This window comes from Vicia villosa, linkage group LG2 (genome assembly GCF_029867415.1).
Source record: "Vicia villosa cultivar HV-30 ecotype Madison, WI linkage group LG2, Vvil1.0, whole genome shotgun sequence".
In the NCBI taxonomy this organism is placed as follows: Eukaryota; Viridiplantae; Streptophyta; class Magnoliopsida; order Fabales; family Fabaceae; genus Vicia; species Vicia villosa.
Window position 1 is genome coordinate 128,304,129 of NC_081181.1, and position 17,379 is coordinate 128,321,507.

Genomic DNA, 17,379 nt, shown 5'->3' on the forward strand with positions numbered 1-17,379 from the left:
TCGTTCCATGACAATGGCGTTACGTTCAAAGAACAAACTTCACTTCATCAATGGCGCTTTGCCTCGTCCCTCGGATCTTGATTTCAACTCTATTGCTTGGGACAGATGCAACACCATGATCATGTCGTGGATCAAGAACTCTGTAGAACATGAAATTGCTCAAAGCATTCTTTGGATTGAAAATGCAGCTGACATGTGGATCGAACTGAAGGAAAGATTCTATCATGGCGATGTGTTTCGCATCTCTGATCTACAGGAAGAAATATGCACTTTAAAGCAAGGTGATACATCTATTTCTTCTTACTACACTAAGTTGAAGATCTTATGGCAAGAGTTAGATAATTTTCGTCCAATACCTACGTGTGACTGTGATCCTACATGTTGTGCTATCACCAAGATTCGCACCTACAGAGATAGTGATCAAGTTATCCGATTTCTGAAAGGTTTGAATGATCAGTATGCAGCCATTCGTTCTCAAATTATGTTGATGGATCCACTGCCAAACATATGCAAGGTTTACTCTTTACTTGTTCAACAAGAAAGACAATCTTGCATTCCTCTTGATGAACCAAAAGTGTTAGCCACTCCTAACACCAATCGTGATCCACAATCCAGAAGTAATTCTCGAGGCAGAGGCAGTTCTCGTGGTGGTAGATCCCTAGGTGGCAGAGGTAGAGGTAACCGTGTTTGTACTCACTGTGGAATGACTAACCATACAGTGGATACATGCTTCAAAAAGCATGGCTATCCTCCCAATTGGAAACCTGATGGTGCAGTCAACAATTACACCACTGCACATGACAAATCTGATACTCATCCAAGTGATGATTCTGAAGCTAATGCACAGGTAAACTCTGGATTGGCTTTTACTCCTGAGCAACACAAGGCTTTGTTGGCTTTACTCCAAGATGCATCAAACTTACAGTCTCATAGCATTAATCATCTCACCTCTCAAACCAATCCCAGTTCAGGTATCATTTGTGCTATTCCAAACTCTTTTCATCCTGAAACCTTTGTCCTTGACACAGGGGCAACTGATCATGTTTGCTTCACTCAAAACTATTTTCAGTGTCTTAAGCAAATCAAACCTATCACAATCAAACTTCCTAATGGTAGTCTTGTTACCACTAAGTTTTCAGGCACCATTAAATTTACTGATTCTTTTTACATCACTGATGTTTTATATATGCCTGAGTTTTCTTTCAATCTTATCTCTGTTCCCAAGTTGACCAAAACCCTCAATTGCCAACTTATGTTTACTGATGTTGATTGTGTCATACAGGATTTATCATCCAAGATGATGATTGGAACAGCTGAACTGCATGGTGGATTGTATCTTCTCAAGTCTCCATCTATTTCCTTGTACCCTAATCCACCTAGTCATTTTGTTAATTCAAGTGTACATGTTCCTGTAAATAGCTCTTCCAGTTGTAGCCTATGGCACCTAAGGCTTGGTCATACTTCTTTCTCTAAACTTGTGGAACTCAATAAAACTTTCCCTTTTATCAAACCTATCAATTCTACTTTACCTTGTGATGTGTGTTTTTATGCCAAACAAAAGAGATTACCCTTCTCTCATAGCACTCATATATCACAGCCTGTTTTTGATTTGATACACATGGACATATGGGGGCCTTTAGCCACTCCCTCCATGATGGGTTTTAGGTATTTTCTTAACATTGTAGATGATAAGAGTAGATTCACTTGGCTTTTTCTAATGAGACAGAAATCTGAAACTTCAAAACTTGTTCAATCCTTCATAGCCATGGTTAAAACACAGTTTAATTGCCAAGTTAAAAGCATTAGATCTGACAATGGTCATGAATTCAAACTCTCTGATTTTTATCAGTCCCATGGCATCACACATCAAACATCATGTGTTGGTACCCCTCAACAAAATGGCATTGTTGAGAGGAAACATCAACACATACTTGGCATTTCTAGAGCACTCTTATTTCAAGCCAAGCTTCCACACATTTTCTGGGCTCGTGTTGTAAGTCACTCCATTCACATCATTAATAGATTGCCAACTCTTTTCTTGAAACACAAATCACCCTACCAAGTCCTTCATAATACACTTCCAGACATGTCCTACATGAGAGTATTTGGCTCTTTATGCTATGCCACTACACTTAAGGCTAATAGAAAGAAACTTGATGCTAGGTCTAGGAAATGCATATACTTAGGATATAAACCAGGTGTCAAGGGTCATCTCTTATTTGACCTTCAGTGCAAGGAACTCTTCCTATCTAGGGATGTCACATTCTTTGAGACAGTTTTTCCCTACAAACCCAATTCTCATTCTAGCATTCCTATACAACAGTCAATTTCATCCTCAGATGACATGTTTGATCACCTTTTCATGACTGAGTCACTCACTTCTCCTCATATGCCATCTATCAGTTCATCTACCCCTAGTGTCATCCCATCTTCTCTTCCTCAGTCAGCCTCTCCTATACATGATCATAACATTAACCCTTCAGCCCCCAATCATAATCCACCTCCTAATCCTGTCAGAAAATCTGCCAGACATATTCAGCCACCCTCATATCTTAAAGATTACCATTGTGCTTTATTATCTAATACAATCCCCAAACTTGATTCAGCTCAGTCCACATCATCATGTAAGTATCCTCTTTCTGATGTACTCAATTATTGTTTTTTGTCTCCTGACCACAAACATTTTATTCTGAATCTATCCTCCATTCATGAACCACAATATTATGAGACTGCTATGCTTGATGTCAATTGGAGAAAGGCCATTGAAGCTGAGTTATCTGCTTTGACTAAAACCAATACATGGCTACTTGTGCCTTTGCCTCCACAGAAGAAATCAATTGGATGCAAATGGGTGTTTAAAGTCAAACTTCATGCAAATGGGACTGTTGAGAGATACAAAGCTAGGCTAGTTGCCAAAGGCTTCACACAAACTGAAGGTCTTGACTATACAGATACTTTCAGTCCTGTGGTAAAAATGACTACCATTCGTGTTCTCCTTGCAATTGCAGCAGCATCCAATTGGCCTCTCTATCAACTGGATGTCAACACAGCTTTTCTCCATGGAGATCTTCTTGAAGAAGTCTACATGAAGCCTCCTCCAGGTCTGGAACTTCCTCAACCTGGTCTTGTTTGCAAACTGCAAAGATCCCTATATGGATTAAAGCAGGCTAGCCGTCAATGGAACACCAAATTGTCTGACACCCTATTAGCCTCTGGTTACTTACAGTCCAAGGCAGATTACTCATTGTTCACCAAACAATCCACTTCTGGATTCACTGTCATCCTAGTTTATGTTGATGATTTAGTACTTGGAGGCACTGACCCTAAGGAGATTACTACTATCAAGGCATTATTAGATGCTAAATTTAGCATCAAAGACCTAGGCATTCTCAAATATTTCCTTGGATTTGAAGCTGCTCGTAGTGCTCAAGGAATTTTCATGTGTCAAAGAAAATATGCCCTTGATCTCATCAATGATGCTGGTCTTCTTGGTGCAAAGCCTTGCAATACACCTATGCAGCCTCACATCCAGCTCCATCAGACTTTTGGCACTCCCATTTCTGAGCCCTCAACATACAGACGTCTCATCGGCAGATTATTGTATCTCACACACACTAGACCTGAGATGGCTTATGCTGTAAGCAAGCTCTCTCAGTTCCTTGCTAATCCTACAGACAAGCATATGCTTGCTGGCATCCATGTGCTTAAGTATCTCAAACACAACCCTGGCCAAGGCCTCTTATTCAAGTCTTCTTCTGCCCTCCGTCTCACTGGCTTCTCCGATTCAGACTAGGGGGCATGCCCCGATACTCGCAGATCCACCTCGGGCATTTGTTTCTTTCTTGGGGATTCCCTCATTAGCTGGAAGAGCAAGAAGCAAGTTGTGATCTCCAGATCTTCATCTGAAGTTGAGTATCGAGCTCTAGCCCACGCGACTTGTGAAGGCATATGGCTACTCTCTCTCCTCACTGATTTTAATCTTCCATCTGCCTTGCCCATTATCCTCTATTGTGATAACAAATCTGCTATGCATATTGCTGCTAATCCTGTGTTTCATGAGAGAACGAAACACATTGAGATAGACTGCCATGTTGTGCGTGAACGCGTCCTCGATGGTACGATTCATCTAATGCCGATTACCTCTCACGAACAGGTTGCAGACATCTTCACCAAATCTCTTCATCCAGGTCCTTTTAATCACCTTAAGTCCAAGCTTGGAATGCTTGACATTCATTCCAGCTTGCGGGGGGCTGTGAAGACTAATGCCACGTGTCATGAATAACTAACTCTCTAAGAGTTAGTTAGTTAGTTGAAACAGTTTGTTATGAATGTTAGTTAGTTAGTTAGCTGAAACATAGAATGCTATATAACTACCAATGTAATCAATGTAAATGCTTGAGATTGATCAATACAAACTTGCACTATTCTTCTCCTTCTACATTCAGTTTTCTCTCTTTTCTTCATGCACCCATCAATGGATATTATGCATGCAACTGAGTGTTCACATATAAAGCATTGTTACATTCTACATAGGGAATGGGGTCATCATAATAGGTAGTCATCAATTGAATAGGAAATCCACACGAAATGAAAAGTGAAAATAGAAATAAACATGAGTTATGAATAAAATCATGTCAATAATGTATTATTTCATATCTGGGTAGCATAGATGAAAAGTTGCTACATTTTCAGTATTGTTTTTGGTTGTAAAATATCATCAATGTTATACAATAAAAAAACTTTATACTTACGAATATTACAACTACACTTGTAAAATTTGATAGTCTGTTTAAGATGATTAAGCAAAGGATAATAGAACTGAGTATTTTGGCTAGTGATATGTCCTAATGTAGTAAGACCTGTTGCTACTGTCGTATACAATTAAGTATTTTGGTATATATTTTGGGATGGAAACCACTTATCTCTTGACTAACACAAGCAAATGAGACATCTAAGGACCAAATATGGTATCAAGAACATTAATACTTTAAACATGATATCAAGGATGTTTTAAATGTCCATTTATTCAAATGATAATATTTACCTTCTTGTCTTGGATAACCATTTCGAGCATGGTTGTTAGGATCGCGCTTTAACTCTCAAAAACGTAGGATCTTAGGAGTTGGGAACCATCCACCGCTCCTATTGGCATAAAAATTGTGAATATGGGAGGAGTGCTGAAAGCGCGGAGGAAGGGCGTAAAATCGTGAGATCGTAAGATCCCAACGATTTAGGTTTTTTATTATGACCTATTTTGGATCTTTTTGACCCGACCCAAAAACAGACCCGTTATTAAACCCTAATGGCAACACTTATATTTTTAGGGTTTTGGGACTTGGAATATATTAAATATACTCGGGATAACTGCAAACCAATTATCATGAAAGTTGTCCAGCCACCAAAACCATTGGAACTCTACTACCTCACTGTGATGAATAGGTTTCTTCTCTTCGTCTATTTCCTTCATAAATTCAAATCAAGTCATTTTGTTATTCTCATCTTTTTCATCCTTACTCATAAACACCTTCCTTACAAAACAGAATTTTTAAAAAAATATCCCAATGTTTAAGGTTATTTTTTTAATTGAATATTTTCTATTATGATTAAGCTAATGAGAATTTTATGTTAAGGTTATTTTTTCTAGTTATTTTTTATAATTTTGTCTATTTGTTGGGATCTTACTATCCGAGTTACGATCCTACGATTTACGCTTTTTCCATATCCTAACGCTCTTTATTGAAATCCCGATTATGACAACCATGATTTTGAGGTGTTGTTGGCCACTTCGCTCTTTGACAATCCATAGATCAAGCAGACAACCCCCAACCCGATGTTATATGATCATAGCAGAAACCATTACAAAAACGATAACTAAAGAGTGTCTCCATAGCTAGCTTCCATTTACTTCCACAGAAGATATACTCTTAAGTATCTGCACGTTATCCACTTAGTGGTAACATTCAAACAGAAGGGGTGAATAATCATAATCAATTACAAAAGACATAAGAAGGAATAGATTGCAACAATTATAAGTAACAAGTCAACAAAATAAACACATCATAACTCACACCCCAAACATCATAAGTAACTCATATACAACTCCCTTCGCAAGGCTCACATATATCACATAACAAATACAAGTATCACCACGTCATATAGCACCAATAAAATTATGCAATGCCACATAAAATGCGATGCAACAACACCGGCTCAATGCATGTGGTATAAATTTACGAACGCAACGGTTCATTTTGTAACACCCCATAAAATTCTTTATTTAATTTAATTAATCTTTGAATTAAATATTAGAATTATTTGAGTTAACTGAGAAAATGGAAATAACGAGGCTAATGGGCCAGTGTCGCTTTTAGTAGAAGGGGGGTGTCAGTTGTGAAGCCCATTACTAATTATAAGCTTATTTTCATAAAATAGAAAAATAGAAGGAGTTGTGGAATAGAGAGGGTTACAGCATTTTGGGAAAAGAAGTCTGAACGTGAAAAGAGGAGAAGAGCGAGGAAGTGCGACGCGAGGAAGAACGAAGAATCAACCTTCAGGTAAGGGGGGACTCTTCCGTTTATCTTCTATTATGGGATTATAGGTAGTATGATAGAATTTGATCGTGTTATTCGTATCAATTGGGTTATGCTTAGGTTGTAGAAATGCTAGGTTTTTGGGAGAATTGATGTATAATGATTGTATTGATCATGTATGGTGTTAATTGGATGGTTGAATGTATTATAAATGTGTTATAATATGTGTTTGTTTCACTGTATGCAAATCTGGTTGGAATGGGATTGGTTTGGTAATGAATTGGTGAAGGAAGGGCAAAATCGCAGGCTGTTTTCTGCGATTCGGAGTTCTGGAAATCGCCAGTTCGCGCCGCGTCCAGGAGCTGGCGCCGCGAACTGCTTGGCAGAAAGCCAAGAAGTTTTGTTGGGTTCAGTACGCGCCGCGAGCATATGGCCGCGCCGCGAAGGCGTACTTATGTGCTCGTTTCGCGCCGCGAACTAAGGTTGGCGCCGCGTGCTGTTGGTGACAGGCCATTTTGAAAAGTTTAAAAATGTGTAACTTTTAAACCGTAAACCGGATTTTTGTGCCGTTTCGAGTACAGTGAAGCTAATCAAATAATTTATATACTCAAATGGTGTTTTGAGTTGTGGCTTGAATTATTTATAAAACACCCGATCTTATTTATTTGTGGTGGGTTATGCTTATAGGTACACTAATGAACGTTTTACCTGTACGATGTTGTGGTTATAACTGGTGTTTATTATACATGTATTGTTGGCGTGAAATATGTGTTTTATTGATGATTATGACATTGATCGATTTATGTGGGTGATGAGCATGCTATGGTTGATGCATGCATTCATAATTATTATGTGGCTGGTCCTTGACGATGGTGGATCAGTGGTAGCTAATTCCCATTGTGTGGAATTAGTGAGTGGGTGTTACCGTATCCTTGACGATGGTGGGTCGGTGAGTTGGGTTATCCCAGATTATGGTACCACATGCATGTAGTTGCATTGCATTAGGCTGTTTTTGCTATTATAACATGAATGGAAGATTGTCCAATGTTATAATATGTGTTAATTTGGTTGTTTGCTTACTGATGGTATGGTTTGAATCTGATCATAACTGTGATTGGGTGAATGGCATGTGAAATGATATTTTATTATCTATATCTTATAACATTAGTTAAATGTGAATGAGACTCACCCTTACTGTTGTTATTTTTCAGATTGAGGAGTAGCTCTCGTACTTGGTGAGGATTAGCTCGTCAAGTAGTTCGTTAGAGTCAGTTGGGTCCGTGTCATGCTCTGGTCGTGTAACACTGGGGACGTCGTTAGAGTTACTTGTTAAACTCTTTTTATTTTGGGTGGATTGCTTATGTTGGTGTTTTAAGTCTATGACTTGGCTGTTTGTTATTCAGATGTTAAAGATAATTCTGCTGTGTTAACATGATGATCTGAATAAGTTTGGTTGACGTTCTCTTTTATGGCATGACATGAGTATTGTTTAATTATTTGGAAGTTGTAATGCCCTTTTTCATGTTTACTCTGATTATTGTATAATATTTATGTGGGGTATTAGAAGGGTGTTACAATAGTGGTATCAGAGCATAGTCAGTCATTTGAGTCAGAGTCTTAGTGTCGGTTGATCCCTCGTATGCGATTAGTGTAAGATTGACACTGTCGATACTTCTTGTTCTAATAAATATTGTTTTATACTTAGCAGAACAATGGCCGGAAGAGGAGGAAGAAACGACGACGCGATTGCTGAGGCTCTCGGTATGATTGCTGGTGTGTTGGGAGGGAATGCCAATGGAGCTGGAATTGGTGCTGACAGGCAGCTGAACAGTTTTCAGAGGAACAACCCTCCGTTGTTCAAAGGCACTCACGATCCCGAAGGCGCCCAGAAGTGGCTAAAGGAAATTGAAAGGATCTTCCGGGTGATTGATTGTGACGAAAATCTGAAGGTGAGATATGGTACTCACATGCTGTCTGAAGAAGCTGATGATTGGTGGATGGCTAGTAGGGACGAACTGCAAGCTGCAGGTGTTGAAATCACTTGGGCTGTGTTCAAGAGAGAATTCTTGTGGAGGTACTTTCCTGAGGATGTTAGAGGCAGGAAAGAGATTGAATTTTTGGAGCTGACATAAGGTAACATGACCGTGTCGGAGTATGCGTCCAAGTTTGTTGAGCTGGCAAAGTATTATGTCCACTACAATAATGATGAGGCTAGTGAATTCTCGAAGTGTGTTAAGTTTGAAAATGGTCTCCGTGATGAGATTAAACAGGGTATCAGATACCAGAGGCTTCGCAGGTTTGTCGATTTGGTTGACTGCAGCCGAATCTTTGAAGAGGACAATATTAAACTGAAGTCGTCACACTCTCGCGAGTTAGTCGACAGGAAAGGGAAAAGTCATATGGATCGTGGTAAGCCATATGGTAAGGGTAACCAGAAAGCTGGAGGCTGGAAGAAGCCTAGTGGGGGGGACTCTAGTGCCCCTATTAAGTGCTTCAAGTGTGGAAAACCTGGACATCGCATTCACGAGTGCAAAAGTGAGGAAAAGAAGTGCTATAGATGTGGAAAGGCAGGTCACATTGCTATTGAGTGCAAAGGGAACACTGTAACTTGTTTCAACTGCGGGGAAGAGGGTCATATTAGTCCTAAGTGTCCTAAGCCGAGGAAGAATCAAGCTGGTGGTAAGGTGTTCGCCTTATCTGGTTCAGAGACTACTCCAGAGGATCGGTTGATTAAAGGTACGTGTTTTATCCATGGCACTCCTTTAATTGCAATAATAGATACTGGAGCAACTCACTCGTTTATTTCATTGGATTGTGCTAAACGCCTGAATTTGGAAATATCTGATATTAACGGAAGTATGATCATTGACACTCCTGCGTCGGGTTCAGTGACTACTTCGTTTGCTTGTTTGAACTGTCCAATTGATATTTTTGGTAGAGAATTCGGAATGGACTTAGTGTGTCTTCCGTTGGAACAACTGGATGTTATCCTGGGCATGAATTGGTTGCAATTTAACCGGGTTCATATCAACTGTTTCACGAAGACGGTTATTTTTCCTGAAGATGTCAGTGTCGAGGATTTAGCGATGACGGCTAGACAAGTGGATAAAGCAATGAAGGACGGGGCTGCCGTGTTTATGTTGATTGCATCCTTGGAAGTGAAAAAGAAAGCGGTGAGTAATGAATTACCGGTAGTTTGTGAATTTCCGGAAGTTTTCCCAGAAGATGTAAGAGAATTACCGCCAGAGAGAGAGGTAGATTTTGCTATTGAATTAATTCCTGTAACTAGTCCTGTGTCGATGGCACCTTATCGTATGTCGGCATCGGAATTGACTGAGTTGAAGAGTCAATTGGAAGAGTTACTTGAAAAGAAATTTATTCGTCCTAGTGTCTCACCGTGGGGTGCACCGGTGTTACTAGTGAAGAAGAAAGAAGGTTCAATGAGGTTGTGTGTGGATTACAGACAACTGAACAAGGTTACTATCAAGAATCGGTATCCCTTGCCGAGGATTGATGATTTGATGGATCAACTGGTTGGAGCTTGTGTGTTCAGCAAAATTGACTTGCGGTCGGGATATCATCAGATTCGGGTGAAGACGGGCGACATTCAGAAGACGGCATTTAGAACAAAGTATGGTCATTACGAATATACAGTGATGCCATTTGGAGTTACCAATGCGTCGGGGGTTTTCATGGAGTATATGAATAGGATCTTCCATCCTTACCTGGATCAGTTCGTGGTGGTGTTTATAGATGATATTTTAATATATTCTAAGAATGAAGAAGAGCATGCAGATCATCTTAGAGTGGTATTGGAACTATTGAAGGAAAAGAAACTTTATGCAAAACTGTCAAAGTGTGAGTTCTGGTTAAATGAAGTGAGCTTTCTTGGGCATGTAATTTCCAAGGATGGTATTGCCGTTGACCCAACGAAAGTAGAAGCAGTGTCTCAGTGGGAAGCTCCGAAGTCAGTTTCTGAAATCCGTAGTTTCCTTGGTCTTGCGGGTTACTATAGAAAGTTCATTGAAGGTTTTTCAAAGTTAGCGTTGCCGTTAACTAAGTTGACTAGGAAGGGTCAAGCTTTCGTCTGGGATTCGAAATGTGAAGAAGGATTCCAAGAGTTGAAGAAGAGGTTGACTAGTGCGCCGATCTTGATTTTGTCGAATCCGGCGGAATCTTTTGTTGTTTATTGTGATGCTTCGTTGTCGGGATTAGGAGGTGTACTAATGCAGAATCAACAGGTAGTCGTTTATGCGTCGAGACAACTCAAAGTGCATGAGAGAAACTACCCGACTCATGACTTAGAGTTGGCAGCAGTGGTATTTGTGTTGAAATTGTGGAGGCATTACCTATATGGTTCAAGGTTTGAAGTATTTAGTGATCACAAGAGTTTGAAGTATCTCTTTGACCAAAAAGAGCTGAATATGAGACAAAGAAGATGGTTAGAATTTCTCAAGGATTATGATTTTGAACTGAATTATCATCCGGGTAAAGCAAATGTTGTTGCCGATGCATTGAGTAGGAAGTCCCTGCATATGTTTATGCTTATAGTGAGAGAATTGGATTTAATTGAGCAATTCCGAGATTTGAGTTTAGTATGTGAAGACACTCCTACCAGTGTTAAATTGGGTATGCTGAAGCTGACTAGTGGTATTCTTGAGGAAATCCGAGAGGGTCAGAAGACTGATGTAGAGTTGGTTGATAAGTTGACTCTGATTAACCAAGATAAAGGAGGTGAATTCAGAATCGACGAGAATGGTATAATGAGGTTTGGTAATCGTGTTTGTGTTCCTGATATTGCCGAATTGAGAAGAAGCATTCTTGAGGAGGGACACCGTAGCGGATTGAGTATTCATCTTGGTGCCACCAAGATGTATCATGACTTAAAGAAGTTGTTTTGGTGGCCTGGAATGAAAAAGGAAATAGCTGAATTTGTCTATGCATGTTTGACTTGTCAGAAGTCGAAGATTGAGCATCAGAAACCGTATGGAGCTATGCAACCGTTATTTATTCCGGAATGGAAGTGGGATAGTATATCTATGGATTTTGTTTCAGGTTTGCCGAGGACGGTGAAGAATTGTGAAGCTATTTGGGTTATTGTGGACAGGTTGACAAAGTCTGCTCACTTTATACCAATGAGAATGGATTACCCAATGGAGAAGCTGGCTCAATTGTATATTGAGAAGATAGTGAGTTTACATGGTATTCCTTCGAGTATCGTGTCAGATAGAGATCCAAGGTTTACATCCAGATTCTGGGAAGGTTTGCAGAAGGCTTTGGGTACTAAGCTGAGATTGAGTTCTGCTTATCATCCACAGACGGATGGACAGACAGAAAGAACTATTCAATCACTAGAAGATTTGTTGCGTGCTTGTGTGTTGGAAAAGGGCGGTGCTTGGGATAGTTATCTACCCTTGATCGAATTTACTTACAATAATAGTTTTCACTCGAGTATTGGTATGGCTCCGTTTGAAGCTTTGTATGGTCGGAGGTGTAGAATGCCTTTATGTTGGTACGAATCTGGCGAAAGTGCTGTGATTGGACCGGAAATTGTTCAGGAGACAACAGAAAGGATTAAGATGATTCAGAAGAAGATGAAGACTTCTCAGAGCCGTCAGAAGAGTTATCATGATAAAAGAAGAAGGACACTTGAATTTCAAGAAGGAGATCATGTGTTCTTGAGGGTGACTCCTACAACTGGTGTTGGTAGAGCACTGAAGTCAAGGAAGTTGACTCCGCGTTTTATTGGTCCGATTCAAATTACGGAGAGGGTTGGAGAAGTGGCGTATCGTATTGCGTTGCCACCGACACTTGCGAATCTGCATGATGTATTCCATGTATCGCAGTTGAGGAAATACATTGCTGATCCATCTCATGTGATCCAAGTCGATGATGTACAGGTAAAGGATAATCTGACAATTGAAACTTTGCCTATGAGGATTGAAGATCGGAAGGTGAAACAATTGTGTGGCAAGGAGATAGCATTAGTCAGAGTGGCTTGGGGAGGACCAACCGGTGGAAATGTTACGTGGGAATTGGAGAGCCAGATGGGAGACTCCTACCCGGAACTATTTGCCTAAGGTATGTTTTCGAGGACGAAAACTTTTCTAGTGGGGGAGAGTTGTAACACCCCATAAAATTCTTTATTTAATTTAATTAATTTTTGGATTAAATATTAGAATTATTTGAGTTAACTGAGAAAATGGAAATAACGAGGCTAATGGGCCAGTGTCGCTTTTAGTAGAAGGGGGGTGTCAGTTGTGAAGCCCATTACTAATGATAAGCTTATTTTCATAAAATAGAAAAATAGAAGGAGTTGTGGAATAGAGAGGGTTACAACATTTTGGGAAAAGAAGTCTGAACGTGAAAAGAGGAGAAGAGCGAGGAAGTGCGACGCGAGGAAGAACGAAGAATCAACCTTCAGGTAAGGGGGGACTCTTCCGTTTATCTTCTATTATGGGATTATAGGTAGTATGATAGAATTTGATCGTGTTATTCGTATCAATTGGGTTATGCTTAGGTTGTAGAAATGCTAGGTTTTTGGGAGAATTGATGTATAATGATTGTATTGATCATGTATGGTGTTAATTGGATGGTTGAATGTATTATAAATGTGTTATAATATGTGTTTGTTTCACTGTATGCAAATCTGGTTGGAATGGGATTGGTTTGGTAATGAATTGGTGAAGGAAGGGCAAAATCGCAGGCTGTTTTCTGCGATTCGGAGTTCTGGAAATCGCCAGTTCGCGCCGCGTCCAGGAGTTGGCGCCGCAAACTGCTTGGCAGAAAGCCAAGAAGTTTTGTTGGGTTCAGTACACGCCGCGAGCATATGGCCGCGCCGCGAAGGCGTACTTATGTGCTCGTTTCGCGCCGCGAACTAAGGTTGGCGCCGCGTGCTGTTGGTGACAGGCCATTTTGAAAAGTTTAAAAATGTGTAACTTTTAAACCGTAAACCGGATTTTGGTGCCGTTTCGAGTACAGTGAAGCTAATCAAATAATTTATATACTCAAATGGTGTTTTGAGTTGTGGCTTGAATTATTTATAAAACACCCGATCTTATTTGTTTGTGGTGGGTTATGCTTATAGGTACACTAATGAACGTTTTACCTGTACGATGTTGTGGTTATAACTGGTGTTTATTATACATGTATTGTTGGCGTGAAATATGTGTTTTATTGATGATTATGACATTGATCGACTTATGTGGGTGATGAGCATGTTATGGTTGATGCATGCATTCATAATCATTATGTGGCTGGTCCTTGACGATGGTGGATCAGTGGTAGCTAATTCCCATTGTGTGGAATTAGTGAGTGGGTGTTACCGTATCCTTGACGATGGTGGGTCGGTGAGTTGGGTTATCCCAGATTTTGGTACCACATACATGTAGTTGCATTGCATTAGGCTGTTTTTGCTATTATAACATGAATAGAAGATTGTCCAATGTTATAATATGTGTTAATTTGGTTGTTTGCTTACTGATGGTATGGTTTGAATCTGATCATAACTGTGATTGGGTGAATGGCATGTGAAATGATATTTTATTATCTATATCTTATAACATTAGTTAAATGTGAATGAGACTCACCCTTACTGTTGTTATTTTTCAGATTGAGGAGTAGCTCTCGTACTTGGTGAGGATTAGCTCGTCAAGTAGTTCGTTAGAGTCAGTTAGGTCCGTGTCATGCTCTGGTCGTGTAACACTGGGGACGTCGTTAGAGTTACTTGTTAAACTCTTTTTATTTTGGGTGGATTGCTTATGTTGGTGTTTTAAGTCTATGACTTGGCTGTTTGTTATTCAGATGTTAAAGATAATTCCGCTGTGTTAACATGATGATCTGAATAAGTTTGGTTGACGTTCTCTTTTATGGCATGACATGAGTATTGTTTAATTATTTGGAAGTTGTAATGCCCTTTTTCATGTTTACTCTGATTATTGTTTAATATTTATGTGGGGTATTAGAAGGGTGTTACACATTTCGCTCCCTGTTCCACCACCATACGATACAGGATCCCCTACCATAGGATCTGGTTCACTCTTGAACCGGAGCACAACAACAATCATTACTGTTATCGTAGGTAACGCCTCACTAATTTCCCACTATAGAAATTAGTTACTCGTACTCTAACCACCATCGTAGGATTAAGGCCACAACATGATTAGAACCAAAGTTTCGACAACATGAATGCATGATTTACAACATGCAGAAACGACATCATCAACATCAGCACCACAACAACAACATCAATCTTCATCATCATAACACAATATCATCACAACAGTGCAATAACTCATCAACAGAGCATATAAACAATCATCTTCACAAACATATTATACATAGAGATAATACTCAAACAATTCACCTATCTATATCATGTTATATTTTGGTACATTAGCTTTCTAACGCTTCGAACGGGACGTCATTTGGACATACGGATCAAAAGTTATAATCAAAACATTGGATAGATCAAAACACTAGAGCAATCGATTTGCATCATGGAGAAATCGATTGGTTGACGCTACTGTTACATATTTTTTCAAAGGAGCAATCGATTTGCATCATGCAACAATCTATTAGTCCTGCATATTTTTCCGAAGATTCCAGATTTTCAATAATACTGGATTCTCACCCAAACCTCCTATTCAACCCCTAAACCAGTACCAATTTGACTCAAAATCATCCTTATAAGTTGTCTAACAAGAACAATACATATATCATGGTAATTAACATCAATCTATCAAATTTTCTCATGATTCAACGACTTAGATTCATGCTCTAATTCACTTAATATCCTACCTATTTTCATGGATTCACTTGATTTCAAGGACACAGCCACAACACGTCATCACACACAATATCAATTCATATCATGGCATATGAAAACACAATTATCACCACAATTTCATCAACAGTTCATCATAACACAAAGAAGATTAAACCTTAATCTACCATCCCTTTATACCAATCATAATTGAAAGCATTTACTCACCCTTACCTTGTTATTCTTAGCAATTTTGCTTCCCAGACTCTATGGATGGATTGTTCTCCTTAAGTCTCCTCTTGCCCTAGCACTCTTCTCCCCTTCTCAATTTTACGTACAAACAAAATGATATCTCTTTTCCCTATTTTCCCTTTTTATTATTAAAAAATATCCCTCAATTATGCTTTTTCTCATGTGCCCTCACTTACTCTCATGCACTTACCTCAATACCCTCAACATCCCTACTCATTCTAATATTCTATTTTTCTTATTATTTTAATTATTCTAATGTATGTTATAACCCAAGGTCTTACATCCTCGCCAATAATCTAATAAATACAATAATTATACAATATTCATAAATAAATATTATAAACCATATAATTTTAAATTGGAGTGTTACAACCATCACCATTTTGAAAAATCTGGAGCAACACAACAACCTGACCTTTGTTGAACCTTGAAGAACATTTACAACCTTGCGGATGACGACGATAGTATAAACACGAGTTGAAGCTTGACCGCTAGAGACAGCGAACTGATCCCTCCATCAAAGTGAACATCGAATTGTCGTTAGAGAGACCACAAACACAAAACAATACTAAATCTTCGCACCAAATATAAATGTATTGAAAGCAACCATCGTCAAACCGGTCATCACTAACATGTTAAAGAACAACCTATCTATTGGAACTTGATAGTGATGCAACCAAGATGGCAGGTAGCACCAATGCGAATTTGAGGTCACATGGTGGAAAATAGTTTGAATTTTAAGAGGACAATCGGTTTTAAAAAGGGCAGAGTGATTTTTTAAAAACTGGATTGAATTTGATGAACAATATGATTTATAATAAAAACTCCTAAGTAACTTGATTATTGTAATAAAAGTAATTTGTACAACTATCAATTATATAGTTTAATAAATAACTTTAGGTTAATTTTTTGTCAAATTAAAAAATAATTTGTACTAATAATTAAAAACAATCAATATTTCTTCTAAAAGTTAATTTTATACATTCATTTTGCGAGATATTAAAATTATACTTCTCTTATATATTCCCTTCGTCGCACAATGAGTGACTCAGCGCACTATTTCACACAGATTAAGAAAAGTGTATAAAAATAAGAGAGAATAATATTTTTACTATAATATACTTATTATATATTAAAAATGAAATTTTTATTAATTAAAAGATAGAATTGAAAAAAAATGTATTGAAAATTGAAATAAATCACTCATTTTAGAATACTATTTTATTTCAAATAGAATACTCATGAGACGGAGGGAGTATATTTCTTCAAATATAATATTATATCTATATAAGTTGTTCGAATAAATAAAAATATTCATTTCAAAATGTTAAACTTATAGATCAATAAAAGATAAATTAGAACATAGTCTTCAGTGATAACTGATAACAATATTAAATAAAATTGAATAGTTTAACTCATCATTTTTAACATTGATAGGAGTTAAAAAAATGTTACTTAATACAAGTCACGGGAAATAACAAAACAATCAATATAAAAAATTAAGATTGAATTTATATTAAGTGATTATCTCATTTAATTATAAAATACAAAATTAATAGATTATATAATCCACATATATAAATACAAATTTAAAATTTTCAACAAATTAAACCTACACCTATATAACACACAGGTCATATCCTGATTCAAATTTACTCCACAAGATTTTTGAAGGTCATATTTTAATTTGAATTTTTTCCACAAGAAAAGGAGATGAGAGGAAAAAATGGTAAGAAGAACTAACTATATATAATAGGTGGCAGTGGTATGAATGAATTTGGACAAAGATGTGGGTAAAATAAATTTTGAATATTTAATCTTTACTGTAACATG